This window comes from Coregonus lavaretus, assembly GCF_964263955.1.
Source record: "Coregonus lavaretus genome assembly, chromosome: 20".
In the NCBI taxonomy this organism is placed as follows: domain Eukaryota; kingdom Metazoa; phylum Chordata; class Actinopteri; order Salmoniformes; family Salmonidae; genus Coregonus; species Coregonus lavaretus.
This window is the reverse complement of record NC_140007.1, coordinates 16,413,816-16,428,832: the sequence shown is the minus strand read 5'-3', so window position 1 is coordinate 16,428,832 and position 15,017 is coordinate 16,413,816. Positions and strand designations below refer to the sequence as shown.

Below are 15,017 nucleotides of genomic sequence, written 5' to 3'. Positions count from 1 at the left end.
CTCCCTACTGTTATTTTATTTTACTGCTGCTCTTTAGTTATTTGCTTAATTTTTTTTTACTTAACACTTTTTTCTTTTAATTTTTTTCTTTAAAAAACTGCATTGTTGGTTAAGGGCTTGTAAGTAAGCATTTCACTGTAATGTCTACACCTGTTGTATACAGCGCATGTGGCAAATAACATTTTATTTGATTCGAGGCTGTAAACACTGCCAAAGGTGCTTCGACAAAGTACTGAGTAAAGGGTCTGAATACTGTAGATCTGATTTCAGTTAATTTTTTAATAAATTAGCAAAAATGACTAAAAACCTGTTTTTTCTTTGTCATTATGGGGTATTGTGTGTAGATTAATGAGGGGGAAAAAACAATTGAATCCATTTTAGAATAAGGCTGTAACGTAACAAAATGTGGAAAAAGTGAAGGGGTCTGAATACTTTACGAATGCACTGTAGATTTCAGAACACACTACAGTGGAAACACGACTAACATTGAACTGTTCTAATCAACGAAAACACATGTAGGAATTTATGGCCCTAACAAATTACCAAGATTTAAGAATTTTGCAAATGTATTTACAAAGTATACACTCTTACAAGTTCAACAAAACAACCAGTTTGTTCACTTTAAATTTGTTCAAAGCTTTAAAAGGTAGACTCAGTGATAGATGCATAAAGTAAACAGCATAGTGGGTCAATTTCCGCAATCACTAAGAGTGTTGAAGCGCGAGGCTCAACTTCTCTGCTGTTTTGGTTCCCTGGCTGCCACGCTCTAACAGCATGAAGCGAACCTGAGCACATGCGCTGATACTGTGTGTGACTGTGTGAGAGCGAAGTCTTGCATCTCTCTCATCTCAATATCTGCGGTGCTGCTCATGGCAATGTCATTTAGCTGAATCTACCTTTAAATACATTTTCAGAACCCAATATAATTAAATGTATTGTAATAGTCAACAAAAAGATATACAGTGGGGGAAAAAAGTATTTAGTCAGCCACCAATTGTGCAAGTTCTCCCACTTAAAAAGATGAGAGAGGCCTGTAATTTTCATTATAGGTACACGTCAACTATGACAGACAAATTGAGATTTTTTTTCTCCAGAAAATCACATTGTAGGATTTTTAATGAATTTATTTGCAAATTATGGTGGAAAATAAGTATTTGGTCACCTACAAACAAGCACGATTTCTGGCTCTCACAGACCTGTAACTTCTTCTTTAAGAGGTTCCTCTGTCCTCCACTCGTTACCTGTATTAATGGCACCTGTTTGAACTTGTTATCAGTATAAAAGACACCTGTCCACAACCTCAAACAGTCACACTCCAAACTCCACTATGGCCAAGACCAAAGAGCTGTCAAAGGACACCAGAAACAAAATTGTAGACCTGCACCAGGCTGGGAAGACTGAATCTGCAATAGGTAAGCAGCTTGGTTTAAAGAAATCAACTGTGGGAACAATTATTAGGAAATGGAAGACATACAAGACCACTGATAATCTCCCTCGATCTGGGGCTCCACGCAAGATCTCACCCCGTGGGGTCAAAATGATCACAAGAACGGTGAGCAAAAATCCCAGAATCACACGGGGGGACCTAGTGAATGACCTGCAGAGAGCTGGGACCAAAGTAACAAAGTCTACCATCAGTAACACACTACGCCGCCAGGGACTCAAATCTTGCAGTGCCAGACATGTCCCCCTGCTTAAGCCAGTACATGTCCAGGCCCGTCTGAAGTTTGCTAGAGTGCATTTGGATGATCCAGAAGAGGATTGGGAGAATGTCATATGGTCAGATGAAACCAAAATATAACTTTTTGGTAAAAACTCAACTCGTCGTGTTTGGAGGACAAAGAATGCTGAGTTGCATCCAAAGAACACCATACCTACTGTGAAGCATGGGGTGGAAACATCATGCTTTGGGGCTGTTTTTGCAAAGGGACCAGGACGACTGACCGTGTAAAGGAAAGAATGAATGGGGCCATGTATCGTGAGATTTTGAGTGAAAACCTCCTTCCATCAGCAAGGGCATTGAAGATGAAACGTGGCTGGGTCTTTCAGCATGACAATGATCCCAAACACACCGCCCGGGCAACAAAGGAGTGGCTTCGTAAGAAGCATTTCAAGGTCCTGGACTGGCCTAGCCAGTCTCCAGATCTCAACCCCATAGAAAATCTTTGGAGGGAGTTGAAAGTCTGTGTTGCCCAGCGACAGCCCCAAAACATCACTGCTCTAGAGGAGATCTGCATGGAGGAATGAGCCAAAATACCAGCAACAGTGTGTGAAAACCTTGTGAAGACTTACAGAAAACGTTTGACCTGTGTCATTGCCAACAAAGGGTATATAACAAAGTATTGAGAAACTTTTGTTATTGACCAAATACTTATTTTCCACCATAATTTGCAAATAAATTCATTAAAAATCCTACAATGTGATTTTCTGGATTTTTTTTCTCATTTTGTCTGTCATAGTTGACGTGTACCTATGATGAAAATTACAGGCCTCTCTCATCTTTTTAAGTGGGAGAACTTGCACAATTGGTGGCTGACTAAATAAATTTTTTCCCCACTGTACACAGTTAATTCATCGCTGAAATGGAAAATAATTCTGACATTGAAAGACGAGCATTGTAGAATCTACATTTTTAGCATCATGTAAAGAGATAATGTGAACATGGCACATACACTCCAGTGAAAATGGACACCTGAGAAGAGTTAAGATCATGGCTTTTGAGCAGGGATGGCATCTACTTGCATGTTGGAAAAATATTCAGTGTTTTGAATTCCAAAGTCAATTCTGCCCTGACATTTTCACCTCCATACACACGTGCTGGTGCTTAGAGTAAAACGAGCAATGCATGTATACGTTGTTATACATGCCCTGCTCGTTTTAAGTCATCTTTACAGAGCTTTACTGAGATGGGTGCTTCATAGTTCAACACCACTAGACCTATACAGGCATTGGTTCCAGCACTTAAACCATTGAGGACAAACGGGGCCTCAGTTCCTGCTGTGTCTTTAATAATATAGGAGTAGTACATCTCTCTAACTCTCCACCTCCACTGTCTCCTTGGCCTCCTGCTCCTCTGTCTCTGGTGCCACCTCCTCCTGCACCTGAACGTCCACCTGTGTTTCCAATGCTGTGACTGCTGCCACCGTGCCCTGCAGCGCGTTGTTACCCATGGGCATTGCCACCATGGTGGGGGTGTCCTGGAGCATGCCCCCCGCCAGGCCCTGTAGCTGGGTGCCCTGCGCGGCAGGCAGCGTGATCAGCTGGTAGCCCGGGCTGACCATCTTGATGAAGGCCGTGGTGGGGGCGGCGCCCTCCTGAACGGCGGTGGCCGAGGAGAGTACCATCAGATTGGAGGCATCTGGCCTCAACTCGCCCACGGGTGACGTCAGCACTGTGTAGGTCTGCTGGCCGGCACCAGCCGCGCCACCCATCGAGAGAACTTTGCACCCAGCAGGCAGGTCCGTCAGCTGGGTGAGGGGCAGGGTGAACTGGGTGGGGGCGCTGGACATAACGGTGGGGCCTGAGACGGCGTGGGTGAGGCGGGGACATTTGGGCGTGGGTGGCGTGGCCACGGGGGTCAGGGTCATGAGGACATTGTTGAGGTGTTGGGATTTGCTCTTCAGCTCCTTGGCACGTTTCCTGTGCTCGTCACACTGCTGCTCCAGAGCTACGGCAAGAGACAGCGGTCAAATGTAATACACACCAAGGCCAAACAGTAACATTTCACATTATTTCCTCAAGGAGCTGCTTTTAAGCCAGCTGCAACAAAAAGAGTGACGTCTACAAAAGAGTGTAAAGACTGTCTAGAAAATCCCCATAAAAAACACAAAATAAGGACTCAAAGACACAATAATGAAGAATGTTATTGTGAGCATTTAACTCACCGACAAGACTGTGTGAATACTGCTCCCTATAGTGGTCCATCTGGCTCTTGTGACTGGCTAGCACCTTCTTAACCAGGTCGAGCATGCCAAAGTTCTGCACTATGTTGTTCAGCAGCACAGCGTCTGAGAAGACAAGGTCCAACACAGAGAGTAGGGAGATGAAAAGACAGGATTGAAGTTAGAATGGCATTAGGACAGCAGAACAACAGCTCCCACATGACTCGACGGGGCTGTAGTGGAACAGGTTGAGAGCTTCAAGTTCCTTGGTGTCCACATCACCAACGAACTATCATAACTAACACACCAAGACAGTCGTGAAGAGGGCACGACAAAGCCTATTCCCCCTCAGGAGACTGAAAAGATTTGGCATGGGTCCTCAGATCCTCAAAGAATTATACAGCTGCACCATCGAGAGCATCCTGACTGGTTGCATCACCGCCTGGTATGGCAACTGCTTGGCCTCCGACCGCAAGGCACTACAGAGGGTAGTGCGTACGGCCCAGTACATCACTGGGGCCAAGCTTCCTGCCATCCAGGACCTCTATACCAGGCGGTGTCAGAGGAAGGCCCTCAAAATTGTCAAAGACTCCAGCCACCCTAGGTGTGCCAAGTCTAGGTCCAAAATACTCTCAACAGCTTCTACCCCCAAGCCATAAGACTCCTGAACAGCTAATCATGGCTACCCGGACTATTTGCACTGCCCCCCCACCCCATCTTTTTACGCTGCTGATACTCTGTTAATTATTTATGCATAGTCACTTTACCTCTACCCACATGTACATATTACTTCATCTACCTCAACTAGCCGGTGCCCCCGCACATTGACTCTGCACCGGTACCCCCCTGTATATATAGCCTCCCTACTGTTATTTTATTTTACTTCTGCTATTTTTTTCTCAACACTTTTTTGTTGTTGTTTTATTTTACTTTTTTATTAAAAATAAATGCACTGTTGGTTAAGGGCTGTAAGTAAGCATTTCACTGTAATGTCTGCACCTGTTGTATTCGGCGCATGTGGCCAATAAAATTTGATTTGATTTGATGTTCAATAAATGGGGGAAACACTTCTGAACAAAGACCTTGCTTAAGTTTCACTTTTGTTTGAGCACATAACATACAAGCTAGTATAGCAATATTACAGAGTGAAATACTGTAATTAAAACATTTTATAAAAATATTTGAGTGAAATATCCCTCATGAACAATATGAAACTGACCGTTAACTTGCAGGGGAGGCTCGGTGATGCGCTCCTGCATGCTCTTCAGCACCTCCTGGATCTCCTTCTGGAAGTCCTCCACCACCTCCTCCAGCAGCCCCGCCTCCTTCAGACCCCTCCAGAACGTCACAGAGTCCTCTGGAACAATGCAAACACACACCAGTCGCTTCTATACAATCAACTATATAGCCTCAAATAGATATTCAGAGAGTTTGATAAAGCACTGTTTAAGCCTGATTGCTAGACTTGTGAATGGCCAGTAAATAGAGAGTCAGTGTACAACATGGTCACAATTATAATTGTCAATGGATCTAAGTGCTTTAGCACTGTGTCAGGTGATTAGACAAATAGTGGGCCCATTACCTGATTGTGTGTCTGATTATTGAACTTTGAGCGGTCACCTAGCCTCATTTCTAAGCATAGTGGTCAGTTGGAAAGAAGAAGGCAAGCTAGAAACTTTTGACATTTAAAATGATAACTCAGAGTTCAAACTCACCTCCTATGGCCGTGACCCATTCCGTGGTGTCGTCTGATGATACTTCTGTTGGAAACGTGGCTGGTGATCCGTTCACTAGAACAACAGCATCGTAAGATTTGAATACCTTAACATGTTACAAAAAAAATTCCACACATAAGAGGGTTTGAGGGAATCAAGGCGTGTGTCTATTTGTGTGTGTGTTTACCGTCGGCTGCGGAGGGGGTGACCGGGACGTAGTCAGTGGACTGCTGGCTTCTGAGTGACACTCTGGTCCCCACCAGGTTAATCTTGGTACTGCGGCATGTGTTGGAGCACACTTTGGAGTGCTGGTAGAAATCCAGCTCGCCAGAGTCCATGATTTTCCTATGGGGAATTGTATTATACACCATTATTTCGCTGCCAGACAGCATCAGAGAAAGTATTTTTTTCACTGACAAAGTGCAGTGATGTGTTCATTAGGGCAGGGTTTCCCAAAGTCAGTCCTGGGGTCCCCCTTGAGTACACGTTTTGGTTTTTGCCCTAGCTCTACACAGCTGATTCAAAAAAATCAAAGCTTGATGATAAGTTGGTTATTTCAATCAGCTGTGTAGTGCTAGGGCATTAGGGCACGCAACGGGAAACGTTTTAAAAGGTTTTGCAACGGAAAGCCAAAAATAAGCGTTTCTTATTGGATAAGTCCAGGAAGCCCCTCCTTTTTTTAGTCCAATTGAAATGTTTTTCTTCAGTTTGGTGCCTAATGCCATTCTGAACTAGTGCCCTAAAATCACCTGATATCATGTTATGTCATAGTGCCATCGTGTGGCACATTTGAGAACTGCACAATGATTACATGCGCAAAGGATGTAGCAACTTTTTGATCTACATTTCCACTTTGCTTAGCAGTGGGAACTAAGAGAATACTACATTATTTGCATGGAGGACCATATGGTTCACATTATAAATGTATTGTGCAAACCCAAGTATGCATCCTTTCAAAGCCACAGACCTGATCATAGTGCCGTTCACTCGGATGGCTCTCTTCCAGTCTTTCAGTGTAGATTTCCCAGCCATATAGACAAACTCCTTGGGACTGATAAGATGCTCATTGAACTGGAACACAGATAGACAGATGTCATCTGGGTTGTTTTCATTAGTGCACACCGTAGCAAAACGGTGTACACAAAAAATATTTTAAAAAGCATTTCTTATTGGACAAGTTCAGGTAGTGCCTTCCATTTTGTGCCCTAATGAACACGGACCAGTACCTCCATGGTTCCATCCTTGGTGTGCATATCACAAGGCTAAGAAACCTCCAAATCATGATCCGATAGGACTGAGTTAAGTTTAAAAAATGGCTAAAGTGAGTTAAATCAGACTTACTTGGACACATTTGATGTTGATGCCTGGACAAACAAACTTCTTCCAGACCAGGGTGGCCTTCACGTCCCCACAGGTGATTGGGTAGACCATATCAGCCTCCACATCCATCTCACCGGACAGCTTCACTGCTTAGACAGACACATAACACTTCAGTCATTTTGTTTGATTGTTTCAAAATACACATACAGTGGTGATGTGCGGGTTAGCTGTTTGTTCACTCGCACCCACCAGCAATTGCTAATAACCAGTCCACAACCGCCCGAATATATGTGATAAAGTGAAAATCTGAGACTCGCACCCTTACCTTACCTGCAAATTTAGAAAATGAGCTGTACAGTTCCCTTTTTTTCTCTTGAACAATGACGTTTTTCTTCAACATTTCTTCATTTATTTTGTTGAATATTTAGGCCTATTGAACAGTAGCCTAATGTTTTGCTGAAACAAAAAATTTCTAACAGTGACATCCCCACCTGCTTTTGTCTTATTGAATTAAACGCCAACATTTTCTTTTTTGCCTCAGTGGATCGACGTTAACTTTTTCTGCCCAAGTTCCCAAAAGCATTTGGTGTGTATTTGGCATGCATACAGTTAGTCCCTAAAGCTTAGGCTTACGCACTAATGCCAGATAAAGAATAATGAAAGAAAAACTCTACAAGGCATCGAAAGCTTTCCACAGGGATGCTGGCCCATGTTGACTCCAATGCTTCCCACGGTTGTGTCAAGTTGGCTGGCTGTCCTTTGGGTGGTCGACCATTCTTGATACACACGGGAAACTGTTGAGTGTGGAAACCCCAGCAGCATTGCAGTTCTTGACACAAACCGGTGCGCCTGGCACCTACAAAAGGGATTTAGGGATTTAAGTGCTTTGAACAGGGTATGGTAGTAGGTGCCAGGCGCACCGGATTGTGTCAAGAACTGCAACGCTGCTGGGTTTTTCACACTCAACAGTTTCCCGTGTGTATCAAGAATGATCCATTATATACAGTGCATTCGGTGTATTCAGACCCCTTCGCTTATTTCCACATTTTGTTACATTATAGCCTTATTCTAAAATTGATTAAATACTTTTTTTCCTCATCAATCTACACACAATACCGCATAATGACAAAGCGAAAACAGAAATGTTAGCAAATTTATCAAAAATAAAAAACAGACATACCTTATTTACATAAGTATTCAGACCCTTTGCTATGAGACTCGAAGTTGAGCTCAGGTGCATCCTGTTTCCATTGATCATCCTTAAAATGTGTCCACAACTTGATTGGAGTCCACCTGTGGTAAATTCAATTGATTGGACATGATTTGGAAAGGCACACACCTGTCTATATAAGGTCCCACAGTTGACAGTGCATGTCAGAGCAAAAACCAAGCCATGATGTCGAATGACTTGTCCGTAGAGCTCCGAGACAGGATTGTGTCGAGGCACAGATCTGGGGAAGGGTACCAAAACATTTCTGCAGCATTTAAGGTCCCCAAGAACACAGTGGCCTCCATCATTCTACATTCGGGACCTCCTATTGTCGACACGGAGCCCCGCTGATCCATCATGACTGGTCTGCCGACGTAATCGTCTGATGTGGTTTCAACAGGCTTCCCATTGCGACGACCACGAAGATCCATCTGCTAGCCCCGGCCCGCTAGCACGCGCAATCAACAGCCGTGCCTCCTGCTCGCCTGTGCTGTAGCAGCCTACGAACTGCTCCCGGACTTACCTATTGCTGTTCACTGGACCTTATGATCACTCAGCTACACAGCTGATGCCTGCTGGACTGTTCCTTTACACGGTACCCTGTCCTGTTTATCTGTTTAGCCTCAGCCCAAACTTTCGTCGCCATTACCAGTTGTTGTCTTAGCTCTCTCGAATAACACCTGTGATTGCTTTATGCCTCTCTCCCATGTCAATATGCCTTGCCTATTGCTGTTCCGGTTAGTTCTTATTATACAATTTCACTGTAGAGCCCCCAGTCCCGCTCAACCAGCCTCAGAGAGCTCCATTGTCCCACCCCCCATACACGCGGAGAACGGCTCAAATCGCTGCCTCCAGTGATGCTATCGCTTTCATCGTTACCCAACGCTTAGGTTTACCTCCACTGTACTCATATCCTTCCATATCCTTGTCTGTACATAATGCCCTGAATCTATTCTAAAACGCCCGGAAATCTGCCCCTTTTATTCTCTGTACCCAACGCACTAGAAGACCAGTTCTTAAAGCCTTTAGCCGTATCCTTATTCTATTCCTCCTCTGTTCCTCTGGTGATGTAGAGGTTAACCCAGGCCCTGTAGCCCCCAGTATCACTCCTACTCCCCAGGCGCTATCATTTGTTGACTTCTGTAACCGTAAAAGCCTTGGTTTCTTGCATGTTAACATCAGAAGCCTCCTCCCCAAGTTTGAGTTATTCACTGCGTTAGCACACTCTGCCAACCCTGATGTTCTAGCAGTGTCTGAATCCTGCCTTAGGAAGGCCACCAAAAATTCAGACATTTCCATCCCGAATTACAACATTTTCCGTCTAGATAGAACTGCCAAAGGGGGCAGAGTTGCAATCTACTGTAGAGATAGCCTGCAGAGCTCTATCATACTATCCAGGTCTGTGCCCAAACAGTTTGAGCTTCTACTTCTAAAAATCCACCTTTCCAGAAATAAGTCTCTCACTTTTGCCGCTTGCTACAGACCCCCCTCAGCCCCCAGTTGTGCCCTGGACACCATATGTGAATTGCTTGCCCCCCATCTATCCTCAGAGTTCATACTGCTTGGTGACCTAAACTGGGATATGCTTAACACCCCGGCCAACCTACAACCTAAACTAGATGCCCTCAATCTCACACTAATTATCAAGGAACATACCAGGTACAACCCTAAATCCGTAAACATGGGCACCCTCATAGATATCATCCTGACTAATTTACCCTCTAAATACACCTCCGCTGTCTTCAACAAGGATCTCAGCGATCACTGCCTCATTGCCTGCGTCCGTAATGGGTCCGTGGTCAAACGACCACCCCTCATCACTGTCAAACACTCCCTAAAACACTTCAGCGAGCAGGCCTTTCTAATTGACCTGGCCCGGGTATCCTGGATGGATATTGACCTCATTCCGTCAGTAGAGGATGCCTGGATGTTCTTCAAAAGTGCTTTCCACTCCATCTTAAATAAGCATACTCCATTCAAAAAATGTAGAACTAAGAACAGATATAGCCCCTGGTTCACCCCAGACTTGACTGCCCTTGACCAGCACAAAAACATCCTGTGGCGTACTGCATTAGCATCGAACAGCCCCCGCGATATGCAACTTTTCAGGGAAGTCAGGAACCAATATACACAATCAGTTAGGAAAGCAAAGGCTAGCTTTTTCAAACAGAAATGTGCATCCTGTAGTACTAACTCCAAAAAGTTTTGGGACACTGTAAAGTCCATGGAGAATAAGAGCACCTCCTCCCAGCTACCCACTGCACTGAGGCTAGGAAACACTGTCACCACTGATAAATCTACGATAATCGAGAATTTCAATAAGCATTTTGCTACGGCTGGCCATGCTTTCCACCTGGCTACCCCTACCCCGGCCACCAGCTCTGCACCCCCAATTCTCGGGCCGACTCTATTCTCTGTGTATATCAATGATGTCACTCTTGCTGCTGGTGACTCTCAGATCCACCTCTATGCAGACGACACCATTTTGTATACATCTGGCCCTTCATCGGACACTGTGTTAACAAACCTCCAAAACGAGCTTCAATGCCATACAACACTCCTTCCGTGGCCTCCAACTGCTCTTAAACGCTAGTAAAACTAAACATGCTCTTCAATCGAACGCTGCTTGCACCCGCCCACCCGACTAGAATCACTACTCTCGGCGGGTCTGACTTAGAATATGTGAACAACTACAAATACCTAGGTGTCTGGTTAGACCGTAAACTCTCCTTCCAGACTCACATTAAGCATCTCCAATCCAAAGTTAAATCTAGAATCGGCTTGCTATTTCGCAACAAAGCCTTCTTCACTCATGCTGCTAAACATGCCCTCGTAAAACGGACTATCCTACCGATCCTTGACTTCGGCGATGTCATTTACAAAATAGCTTCCAACACTCTACTCAGCAAATTGGATGTAGTCTATCACAGTGCCATCCGTTTTGTCACCAAAGCCCCATATACTACCCATCATTGTGACCTGTACGCTCTCGTTGGCTGGCCCTCACTACATATTCGTCGCCAAACCCACTGGCTCCAGGTCATCTATAAATCACTTCTAGGCAAATCCCTGCCTTATCTTAGCTTATTGGTCACCATAGCAACACCCACCCGTAGTATGCGTTCCAGCAGATATATCTCACTGGTCATCCCCAAAGCCAACACCTCCTTTGGCCGCCATTCCTTCCAGTTCTCTGCTGCAAATGACTGGAACGAACTGCAAAAATCTCTGAAGCTGGAGACACTTACCTCCCTCACTATCTTTGAGCAGCTTACCGATCACTGCACCTGTACACAGCCCATCTGTAATTAGCCCACCCAACTACCTCATCCCCATATTGTTATTTATATTGTTATTTATTTTGCTCATTTGCACCCCAGTATCTCTATTTGCACATCATCTTCTGCACATCTATCACTCCAGTGTTAATACTTAATTAATTTTGCACTATGGCCTATTTATTGCCTTACCTCCATAACTTACTACATTTACACACACTGTATATAGATTTTCTATTGTGTTATTGACTGTACGTTTTGTTTATTCCATATGTAACTCTGTGTTGTTGTTGTTTTTAATCGCACTGCTTTGCTTTATCTTGGCCAGGTCGCAGTTGTAAATGAGAACTTGTTCTCAACTGTCTTACCTGGTTAAATAAAGGTGAAATAAAAATAAAATACATTCTTAAATGGAAGAAGTTTGGAACCACCAAGACTCTTCCTAGAGCTAGCCGCCCGGCCAAACTGAGCAATCGGGGGAGAAGGGCCTTGGTCAGGGAGGTGACCAAGAACCCGATGGTCATTTTGACAGAGCTCCTGAGTTCCTCTGTGGAGATGGGAGAACCTTCCAGAAGAACAACCATCTCTGCAGCACTCCACCAATCAGGCCTTTTATGGTAGAGTGGCCAGACGGAAGCCACTAATCAGTAAAAGGCACATGACAGCCCGCTTGGAGTTTGCCAAAAGGCACCTAAAGGACACTCAGACCATGAGAAACAAGATTCTCTGGTCTGATGAAACCAAGATTGAACTCTTTGGCCTGAATGCCAAGCGTCACGTCTGGAGGAAACCTGGCCCCATCCCTACGGTGAAGCATGGTCGTTGCAGCATGAGGCTGTGGGGATGTTTTTCAGCGGCAGGGACAGGGAGACTAGTCAGGATCGAGGGAAAGATGAATGGTGCAAAGTACAGAGAGATCCTTGATGAAAACCTGCTCCAGAGTGCTCAGGACCTCCGACTGGGGCGAAGGTTAACCTTCCAACAGGCCAACGACCCTAAGCAGACAGCCAAGACAACGCAGGAGTGGCTTTTGGACAAGTTTCTGAATGTGATTTTTCAGTTTTCTTATTTTAATAAATTAGCTAAATGTTTTTTTTAATTGTTTTTGCATTGTCATTATGGGGTATTGTGTGTAGATTGATGAGGGAAAAAAACTATTTAATAGATTTTAGAATAAGGCTGTAACGTAACAAAATGTGGAAAAAGTCAAGGGGTCTGAATATTTCAGAATGCACTGTAACTTCACACTTTACCTAAGACTGCCTCCTTTGTCAAAGTGCTGGTGGCATCGGTTTCAGACTCAATGCTTCCATCTGCAAGTTCCTCCCTGAATGGCATAGATCGAGAAACTCCAATGAGTCTATAAACCATAGACAAACTTCAGTGAGTGCTAAACCAAAGACAATATGCAGCACCCCAGATGAGAGGGTACAATCAAGCGTACCACTACCAAAGTACAGTCTATGACCGTCTTTGGTAGTGGTACACTTGATTACAAACCTACTACAACCAGTAGGGTTGACCTTTTGAATATATGTAACCTGACTAGGAACAACTCGTCACTAAATAGTGTTATGTAACATAAGGTATAGGCCTAAGGGGTATCACTGACTCAAATGACTGAGGTTTGTGTGTATGGTAAATACCCAATCAACTAATTCGTTGTGTATCAAGCTCTAACACTTCCCTGGCTGGGCTGGAGAAGCGGTCATGGGAATTCACTGATGCTCATACATAGCTCTAGTGTGTCCACTACTCACCCCGGCTGGGTCAGCTCTGTAGCCACCAGCACAGTCTTCACCTCTGCAGCCGAGCCCTCCGCTGCTCCATCCGATGTTGTCACGACTACCACCTCCTCCACATGAACATTGACCTCAGATGATGCCATGAGGGAGGTTGCGGTCTCACTGAGTGATATGAACAGACACAGTTGTGTGCTAATGATGACATTTGTAATTCAAGAGCACATCTCCCTTCAATGTCTTCTAGGCTGGTTTAGCTTGCATGAGATATAAGGTGGGCTATTGGTCATTGACAGAAGCTATTGCGCTCTTCATTGTGGCTACCACCAACTGACCTTACAGGGGTGATTATGGTGGTAGTGATCATAAGCTTGGCTTGAATAGGGCCGTTTCAATTGGCTACGTAGCTTGGTAGCTAGCTAGTGATAAATGTTGCGGCGAGGGCCTGGCTAACTAAGAAATATGGAATCAATGCTATTATTGAGCTAGCTAGTTGTTACCTACACAGTTTTCATTGCAGCTTGTTCTGTGCTGTGGCTAGCAACAACATTATTTATGGCATAAGACGTTTGCTAAGTAGCTAGTTAGTTAGTTAGTTAACTAGTTAGTTAGCTAAGTGTTTAGCAGGCAAACCAGGCCCAAACAAGGCATGCAGATACAGATAGGGAGACTTCTTCAGCTGGATATTTTACAATGCTAGCTAAACCATACATTTGTAAATTTCATTTCACAGGCTGAAGCTACGTTTTAGCTTGCCAGTTCACGCACAGAAAGCGATCACTACGTCGTGGTGATAAAATAACGTAATCTTTAACTAGCACGGCACGCACGTTACGACGACGGCCAGATTGAAGCATGCAGTGTTTACGTTCTGCTACTAGCTAGCTTGCATCGTGAGCCTGGAGCAGTTGATTGCTTGTTAACTAGCTACAGAATGTAACTGCTTGTTTTTATAGTAGTTAGCTAACTAATGTGACAATATTGGAATAAATGCTCGTTTTACCTTTTGTTTTCAGATTTCAGAAATGGCTGCTACTGTTGCAGTGCTCAAGAATAAAGCTAGTTAGCTGCTTTCGCTAACGTTGCTCAAAGCGAGATGTTTACGGGCGTCGGTTTTGCGCAGTCACTGATGGTGCTATCACAGAGTTCCATAGTCGTGATACAGAGTTTGGCAATCGATTTGGAGTAATATAATTAATTGGATATTGACATACATTTCATATTTATTAGATTATAATGTCCCAAGAAACAAATATTTAAGCAAATATATAATAAATAAATAAGTTTGTCTTTGCCAGTATTGAATATTAATTTCAACTGGTCTGTAAAATACCATTCAAGGATTTGCCCGTATAAAAGTAATTAATTAATAACAAACACCATGTGTTAGTTACCACTTTCATGTTTAATTGTATCTTTGACAATATCAATAACTATTTGACATGGATGGGTCAGTTAGGACAATAGTCAATCATGATTGGTCCTGGTTACAGATTATTGAGCTATTGGCCTAGTTGGTTTATGGGTGCTGGCCTGTCATGTAACCTAGTCCATCAAATAAAATACAATGCATAATGTGTAGACACATTACTCCTCTGTATTGTTGGCTTACAGTGCATTCGGAAAGTATTCAGACCCCTTTACTTTTTCCACATTTTGTTACGTTACAGACTTATTCTAAAATTTCTTAAATTACTTTTTTTCCTCATCAATCTACACACAATACCCCATAATGACAAAGCAAAAACAGGTTTTTAGAAATGTTACATAAGTATTCAGACACTTTACTATGAGACTTCGAAATTAATGTTTCCATTGGTAATCCTTGAGATGTTTCTACAACTTGATTGGAGTCCACATGTGGTAAATTC

The 15,017-nt window shown here is 43.8% G+C and overlaps 1 pseudogene across 1 annotated transcript; it reads right to left on the bottom strand.

The window, feature by feature from the left end:
• Window positions 1-2,537: 2,537 nt before the first annotated feature.
• On the bottom strand, window positions 2,538-13,354 carry LOC311147527 (glucocorticoid modulatory element-binding protein 2-like; annotated as a pseudogene). The gene is made up of 9 exons (XR_014615632.1): window positions 13,165-13,354; window positions 12,658-12,731; window positions 6,938-7,062; window positions 6,564-6,667; window positions 5,784-5,941; window positions 5,597-5,671; window positions 5,101-5,238; window positions 3,885-4,007; window positions 2,538-3,667 (listed from the first exon to the last, which is right to left on the bottom strand). The product of XR_014615632.1 is annotated as a glucocorticoid modulatory element-binding protein 2-like (transcript).
• Window positions 13,355-15,017: the final 1,663 nt, after the last annotated feature.